Raw genomic sequence first — 7,882 nt, forward strand, 5'->3', positions numbered from 1 at the left:
GGTGCGCAGAAAATGGTTTTCCTTGTTAAACAGTTTGACAGAAGTGTCGCTTACACATTTATCACCGTTTTCTTTTATGTGATAGGCCTCCAAAAGCTCCCGCGCTGTTTTATTTTTACTTCTTCCTAGAATCTTAATCTTTTTAAGCAAAGGCTCGCATCCACTGCAAGCGAGGCAATGAGCAGGCAAGTTTGCTCCTTCTTTATTCCGAATGGATCGGGCATGTTCCCCTGCGCGTTCATTCACGCATCTGCCTGTCTGGCCCACGTAGGCGCCTCCACACTTGAGTGGGATTTCATATACCACACCAGTGGCACATTTTACATACTTTTCGGCATGTTTTATGTCGCATCCACTGCCTCTAGCTCCTTGGTTCACGGTTCTCGGGCACAAGGCTGCGAGTTTCCGTGGGGCAGAAAAAACAACAGGGACGCCATGCCTCTTGGCCACTTTTTTTTTTTTTTCGACTGATTTTATCGACTGATTTTATCTTCTGGCAGTCCAAAGAACTCTCAAGAGTCTCCGCCAGCACCACAATTCGAACGCGTCAATTCTTCGGCGGTAAGCCTTCTTCACAGTCCAACTCTCGCAGCCACACATCACAACTGGAAAGACCATAGCACGAGTTATACGGAGACAAGGCGAACTAAGATGCGTTTCTCACGTGCAAGGCGTGGCTTGGTCTGTTAACGAGCTCGGCTGGTGATCGGAGGGAGAAGAGTTTATTCCCGCTGGAGCATGATTTTCTTAAAGGTTAAATGGTGCGGTGTTCGAGGAAGTGCCAAATGAAAGGCGCCGCACAGACGCCTGGATCGGACTCCCGGCGGGGTCCGCCTCGTATATGCGTGAATCGCCTGGTAGTGTCATGGTCATGACCGGATGGGAAGTAATGACTGGGTATGACGTCACGTCCGGTCATGTCTGATGACGTCATAATCTAGCAGTAATCCGCGCAATCTCGCGAAGAAGTGCGACACTTCTCGCAAACGGACATCCCGGTGAGTCATGAACCTTAAAAGGCTTCTGCCTTTAAAAAATGAAGAACGCTTAAACTTCGCCTTTAATAACAGTTCAGCGCGATACCTTTATCGATACCCATTCGCCCCCAGTGCGCTGAAGACGATGGATGGATGTGTAAGGCTTTGGATTGGGTGATGGCTCGCTCCGTCTCTCTCCATCCATCTGTTGCGACAGCGCAGTACGATCGAAGGAATTTTTCAATCAGCGCCGCATTGCAGGTAAGCAAAGCGGAAATGTTATTTGATACTCGCTTAACTATTACTTTCGTAATTAGTTTCTAATGAAGCGCTTAAACATTAGCTGACAGTCATTACGGCAATGTATACATTAAGTTCACCGTTATTCGGAAAGAAGCAATGCGGTTCTATAGCGGAGTCATTCTACTTCCGGCCACCGGTGTGCACGAACGCTGAATCATGAGCTCCGGTGGAGCGGCGATAGCGGCCCATGCTGGCCGCGGAAACAGGATTGAAGAAGCCGAAGATGGGTACCAGGTTATTTTGCCCACCTTGCCTACAGGACGTGCTGTACGCAACACCGTTTTTTTTTTTTTTTTTTTTTTTTTTTGCACGCTGACGTGCGGCTGAGGCCTTACAGGGTTGATGACTTTAGGGACGCCTTCGACAGCGCTAGTGCGCTCCCCTACATTGTGGCGTTGGGGGCGTACCAGACCAACCACGTCTGTGCAGTGGCCTTCAGCTCGGTAGATGCAGCGAAGAAGCTGGTCGCTCTGAAGCAGATAAAAGTGAAAGATCGACGCTGTAACGTCATCGACCCCGAGGACCAACAGGTCAAGCTACGGCTACACTGGCTGCTGCACAGAATAGCAGATGAAGACGTCAGAACAGCATTTGCCGCGTGTGTGCATGGTAAGGTGACTGAGGTGGCAAGGGAGCGCTGGCGCGTTCAAGGGGCTCGATGACGAGAATCATCCTTCTCAAAATGAAGCCTGGCATAAAAGTGCATGATCTGCCTCATCAGGTACGAGTCGGCAGAGAATTGGCCCTAGTTGTCGTACCTGGGTGGGCAATGCAATGCCTGCGGTGCCGCCGTACTGGCCATGTCCGTCGAGGGTGTAAGGTGCCGCGGTGCTCAACGTGCAGGCGATTCGGTCACAGCGATGTCGAGTGTGTCCGGAGGTACGCGGCAGCCGGGAACGGGGATAGAACGACGGAACCCTGCGTACCCTCCAGCGGCAGTGACAACGCTAACAACGTAAGGAAAGAAATTGAACAATCTCCTACGGCCCAGGAACGAACGCCAAAAGTGGACACAAGTAAACAGCCGTCCATGTGTGCTGAATCTGATAAGAGTGCAGAACACCAAGAAAAGGGCGACGGACGCAAGGCCAGCGTCAGCACCCCAGCTAAGCGACCCCACGCCCAGACTAGCCACGACGGGGAGAAGATGGCAGCCACCAGCGCGGAGGAGCCGCCGATCATGATTACCCTAGCTCGGAGGCCCGTCTTCAAGCCACTGTCACGGCGGAGAGGCGAGCCGGCGAAAAGGCGCCACTCTTGCACCGGATGGGTCCGGTGGCGGCGACGGTGTCTAGCTCCGCGCTAGCCGCGAAAGGTAGGCACCATGCTCTTGGTCTCTTTACGGTTTACAAAAATGGCTCCTGCACTATCACTTACCGTGGCTACGCTTACTTTTAGAGGGCTAGCCAGCGAGAAAAAACGGAATAAGTGTACCGATTGTTAACGGACAACGGTATTGATGTAGTTGCAATACAGGAAACAAACGTTGAAGGAGAAGAGACCGGGAGCATGGTGCAACGTTTCACGTCGAGTTATTACGCAGTAGTTAGCCTTGCAAATGGAATGTCGGCAGGATGTGTTGTCTTTGTTAAAAAGCTACCGATCCTTGATGTGCAAGGGCCCACTTCGTGTCCATCAGGACCAAGACCGACTGAAATACAGACCTGCACAGATAGCACTGCTCCAGCACGCACCTTCTAGTTCATAGCCTTTGCCGCTAGGGAACGAACGCTACGGGTAACCTGGTGCTACTGTAAACCTGTTAATAAGAAGGGTCTATTAGTTCTGTCATTTTCCTTCGTCGTTATACTTTATTTATCTGTCCACGCTGTAATGCACAAGCACCTGTTCTGCGCATGTGCAGCGAGTAACTGCAGTGCCGCCGCACAAAGCGGAATCGCGGTATGTCTTCTAGCGAGAGAAAAACAATATAAAGAGAAACACTCTCCGCTAAAATACAAAAAGGCAAAATTTTAGAAGTATAACTTGGGCAAAGATCTTTTTTTTTTTTTAATTTGGGTACAGTTTGTTTATATTAAATTGTGATTTGATGATGATGAAAATGATAGACGAACAGGTCAACCGAGCGCCCTCAACGACGAGAAAGGTAACGAAAGTTGGCGCACGAGGTCCCATAGGACCCTGTTTTTTGTGCAGGTCTGTGTTTCAGTCGGTCTTGGTCAGGACATTGTGTTGTGGTGGATTTGGCTCTTGCAGGTGTTGAATGGCGAATCATTTGTATTTATGTTCCCAACTTGCTGGAAGATCGTGTTATGTTTTTCTAAAGCATCGAGAAATACCTAAACACTAGTAAACATCTACTGTTTCTGGGTGATTTTAACTGCGTTTTAAATTCCACCGACTAAACCAGCGCTCGCTCCCACAGGAATAGAAGTACTGCTGGTTTGCGTCGTCTAGTGGATAATTTTGGCATGGAGGACATGGGTGAATGTGTGGAAAGCAAGCGCTGTTTTAGATTTACACACTTTAAAAACAGTAGTCACACTCGTCTAGAGCGAATCTACGCTTATTTAGACCTGATACAAAAATGCTGCAAAAGTTGTGCCTATGATTTTTTTTTTTTCAGATCATTGCGTGGTCCAGTGTAGTGTAGGCTTGAAAAACGAGCCGCCACAATTCAGTGGGAGTTATGGACAATAAATAACAAGCTTTTAGAGAATGAAACTTTCACTAGGAACGTAAAAGAAGTGAATAAAATAAAATAGGACAGGCTGCAAAACCTAGGCCAACAATGGGAAATTTGCAAGCAGTAAATTAAGATAAAAGCCATTGAAAGATCTACCTGCATCAAATGTCAAGAAAACTTAAAGGAATCACATTTAAGATCTCTGCTTCACAAATTATAGCTTACGAATGCGAAGCACAGGGAACTCTTTTAGAGGATACCAAAAAAAAAAAAAAAACGAAGTGAAAGAAGAAGCAAGACACCGAGGCGCAATCGTGCGGGCGAGAGCCCGTGAATTCGCAGCGAGTGAAACGCCTTCCAAACGAGCACTGGGGCTAGAAAGAGCGCATGCTCAGCGAAATCATATCGTAGAAATCGAAGTGGGTGGTCGGAATGTGGGCGATGATGACATTACCGCGAAGGCGTTTTTTGATTATTATCAGGCGCTCTTCGCTTTGCAACAAGTAGATGTGGCAAAGTTTAAGCACGACTTCCTGGGACGACCAAGAAAACATAAGGTTGGAGTGGCTGATTAGCGAAACTGAAGTTGAGCTTGCCATAAATAAACTGAACGCAGGAAAGTCGCCAGGGCCAGATGGCCTTGGCGCAGCTTTCTACAAAACCTACTTAGCGCCAGTATTAACTTTAGTTTTCAACGAAGCTTGCGAAGTAAAGGTGCTCCCTGCATCGTACGCGTCATCCCACCCAGTACTCATCCCCAAAACCGACCGAGCAGAGAAACTGAGATAGGTATCATCGTACAGGCCGATTGCATTAACAAATGTAGACTACAAGGTTTACATGAAGGTTCTTGCAGCCACATTACAGACCGTAATACAGCAGATAGTTGGGTCCCACCAAACGTGTGGAATCAAGGGGCGCTCAATAGTACATAACATCCATAAAGCGAGGTGTGTGCTTGAGAACAGTGACGCCATGTATGCCTGTGTGGCAGTCCTTCAGCTCGACCTAAAGAAATCCTTTGACTGTGTGTCACATGAACTCTTGTTATGCATTCTAGAGTGTATTAATGTTGGGTGTGTGATTACTGGGGGAGTAGCCATGGCGTACCGAAACTACAGCACAAAGTTAATTGTAAAAACGAAACTGGGGGCCCATAAGGGCACAGCGTTCGGTAAGTCAGGGCTGCCTCCTTAGCCCGCTTCTGTTTTGCATATATATAGAAACCCTTTGTTTGGAAATAACCGAAAAGGAGTCAATTCCTCGTTTTCAAGTGCAAGCAGCAAAAGTCAAGCTTTTTGCATACGCAGACGATGTAGCAGCTAGCTGTGTTGATGATCGTAGTGTGTGCGAGACGATTGAAGTGACAAAATATTTTAGCGCTGTAACGGGAAGTATGGTAAACTGGCAAAAGTGTTTGGGGTTCTGGCACGGAGAATGGCCATCAACCACAGACATTTTCGCCAATGTGTCATGGGTGACTACTTCCGTGAAGTACCTCGGCATTCCACTAGAATTTATCTGGATTCCCAGCCTTATTGGAGTGAGCAAGTGAAAAGAATGTGAGAGAAGGCTGAAAAATGGAAAAGTGCCCATTTGTCTATTTTTTCGCGAGCTACTGTGGTGCAATCTTTTTTTCATAAGCAAACTGTGGTATGTGTTGCAAACATTGCATTGCTCTCGGTTGAATGCACAGAAGCTGCATTGTGTTTTTGCTGTTTTTATTTGGGCCTCTTGTTGGGAGAGATGTAGCCGCCCCAATTTATTTCGGTGCGTCAAAGCTGGCGGACTCGGACTTGGCCATTTGTTTTTGCGTCAAATTGTTAATAGGCTTTTTGTTTTTCCGAGACGTAAAAGATCCTTTTCTGCGCACCATGTGTCAAGTACGGCTCGGCAGTGCATTGACGTATTTGGTAGTCTCCACGCAACAAGTGAACCGAAGACTTTCAGGTTACTTTAGAGAGATCGTCTTAAGAGCGAGTTTTCTCACTTCCAACTTCTCGAAAGAGTATTTAACCAATGTGAACAGGAAAACATTGTGTAAGGAGTTATGTGACACTGTTTTCTCGGAACCAATGTACAGAGCCATATAAAAAGGAGGCCCAGGAAGAAACGTTTTAAAACGAGTCAGGAAGATGCTTGTGCCACAAAGGGTAAAAACATTTTTTTTTTTTTTTTCAAGCTGCACACAGGCACCTTGAGTGTAAAATCTTTTGAAGAGGCAAAGGGCATGCTACTTCCGCGGGGATCACACTGCCTTATATGTAAGGAACAGGAAACGATTTATCATGTTTTCTTGCATTGTTGGGAGGGGGTATATTTCTGGGATGTCCTGCAAAGGACCTCGAAGAAAGATTTGCCGCTGAATCCTTATGGCATCAGGTTTCTACCTATAGAGCAAGACGAGGCACCGTTTGACCTGATAATGCTTGTGGGCCTCCATAGCATGTGGCGGTCTCGCATGGCCGGGTATCACTGTGACCCAGATGCTAGACCTGCGGGAATATATTTTCGAGAAACAATGCGTAAGTTTATTGCGGTGCTTAAAGCAGGCTCATCTGTTCTAGAGTGGTTGTCAAAGGTTGAACCTTTGACCCATCTGCAAGAATTTTAGTATGACAGTGCCTAACCGAAGTGGGAATGGGCTGCTTGCATACTCACCAAGTTTTCTGTAGTTCATGTATTGAATGTCCTTTGTCGAAGGCCGGCAATAAAGGAAAAAAAAAGTCGATAGCTCAGTTGGTAGAGCGGTGGACTGTAGTGGTCTCTCGAATTATAGTGATCCATAGATCGCTGGTTCGAATCCGGCTCGACGGAGTGAGTATTTTTTGTTTTGTCGGCCTGCTCAGGTACCCTCCCGCATGAAACGCTGATACCTGCCTCCGGCTTTTCAAGAGGGAAAGAAGAGATTTTTTTCTTTTCTGGCCTTCTAATCCCTGTACATGAGAGCGATGAATTTATACTTCTCGTCCGTCGTCGATAGCTCAGTTTGCAATCTAAAAAAAGCAGGCTTTTACGTTGTTGGGATTGTTGGGATGCGGTGTTTTACTGTGATGTGTTACAAAGGACACTTAAAAAAGACGTGCCATTGACGCCACGCGGAATTCGGTACTTAACAACTGTTAATGATCATTTTCAGTATGACCTCATCATGCTATTGGGTCTTCACAGTATTTGGAGGAGTACGATGGCTTATAGACACTGTGATGTCGATGCACGATCTGTATGTGATTATTTTGTTGAATAAGTGTATAAACTAAAAGAAATTTTGAAGCAGCAAGACGCTGCGGAGGAGGTCTTGAGTCTGATGGGTGAACTTGTGGTAATGAAAGTCCATTAGACACGGTTGTCAGCCAAGGGGCATGGCAATCACGATCTTTTACTGATGTATTTGTAGCAATTTATGCAATAAAAAAACAAAAAAAGAAAAGTCGATAGCTCAGCTGGTAGAGCGGTGGTCTCCCGAGTTACAGTGATCCATAGGTCGCTGGTTCGAATCCGGCTCGACGGAGTGAGTTTTTCTGTTTTCTCGGCCTGCTCAGGTACCCTCCCGCATGAAACGCTGATACCTGGCTCCGGCTTTTCAAGAGGGAAAGACGAGATTTTTTCTTTTCAGGCCTTCTAATCCCTGTACATGAGAGCGATCAACTTATGCCAGCCTCGTCCCCCGTCGATAGCTCAGTTGGGCATTCCACTTCCGGCCGCGCTAGCGAGCGTACCGTCTGCAGCCCAACACGCCGGTCGGAGGAGCAGTGTCGCTCCCGAGAGGCGGCGCTGCGCCCGCCGGCGCTGCCTGTTGACGCAACTATAAAGAGTGAGGTGGCTTGTTCCCTTCCCCTCATCCCGCGGCTGAGAGCAAAGATGTGGGATATCAACCACGGGATGAGGGGAAGAGAACAAGCCTCCTCACTCTTTATAGCTGTGTCACCAGGCAGGATGGATGGATGGATGGATG

General features: G+C 47.4%; 2 non-coding genes across 2 annotated transcripts; both read left to right on the forward strand.

Moving 5' to 3' along the window:
• The first annotated feature begins 6,651 nt into the window (after positions 1–6,651).
• TRNAY-GUA (transfer RNA tyrosine (anticodon GUA)) lies at positions 6,652–6,744 on the forward strand. The gene is made up of 2 exons: positions 6,652–6,688; positions 6,709–6,744. It is a non-coding gene; the product is annotated as a tRNA-Tyr (tRNA).
• Positions 6,745–7,355: 611 nt separating this feature from the next.
• TRNAG-CCC (transfer RNA glycine (anticodon CCC)) lies at positions 7,356–7,438 on the forward strand. The gene is given in 2 exon segments: positions 7,356–7,392; positions 7,403–7,438. It is a non-coding gene; the product is annotated as a tRNA-Gly (tRNA).
• The last annotated feature ends 444 nt before the right edge of the window (positions 7,439–7,882 follow it).

This window comes from Amblyomma maculatum, chromosome 1 (assembly GCF_055883805.1).
Source record: "Amblyomma maculatum isolate TAMU_Amacu chromosome 1, ASM5588380v1, whole genome shotgun sequence".
NCBI classification, from domain to species: Eukaryota; Metazoa; Arthropoda; class Arachnida; order Ixodida; family Ixodidae; genus Amblyomma; species Amblyomma maculatum.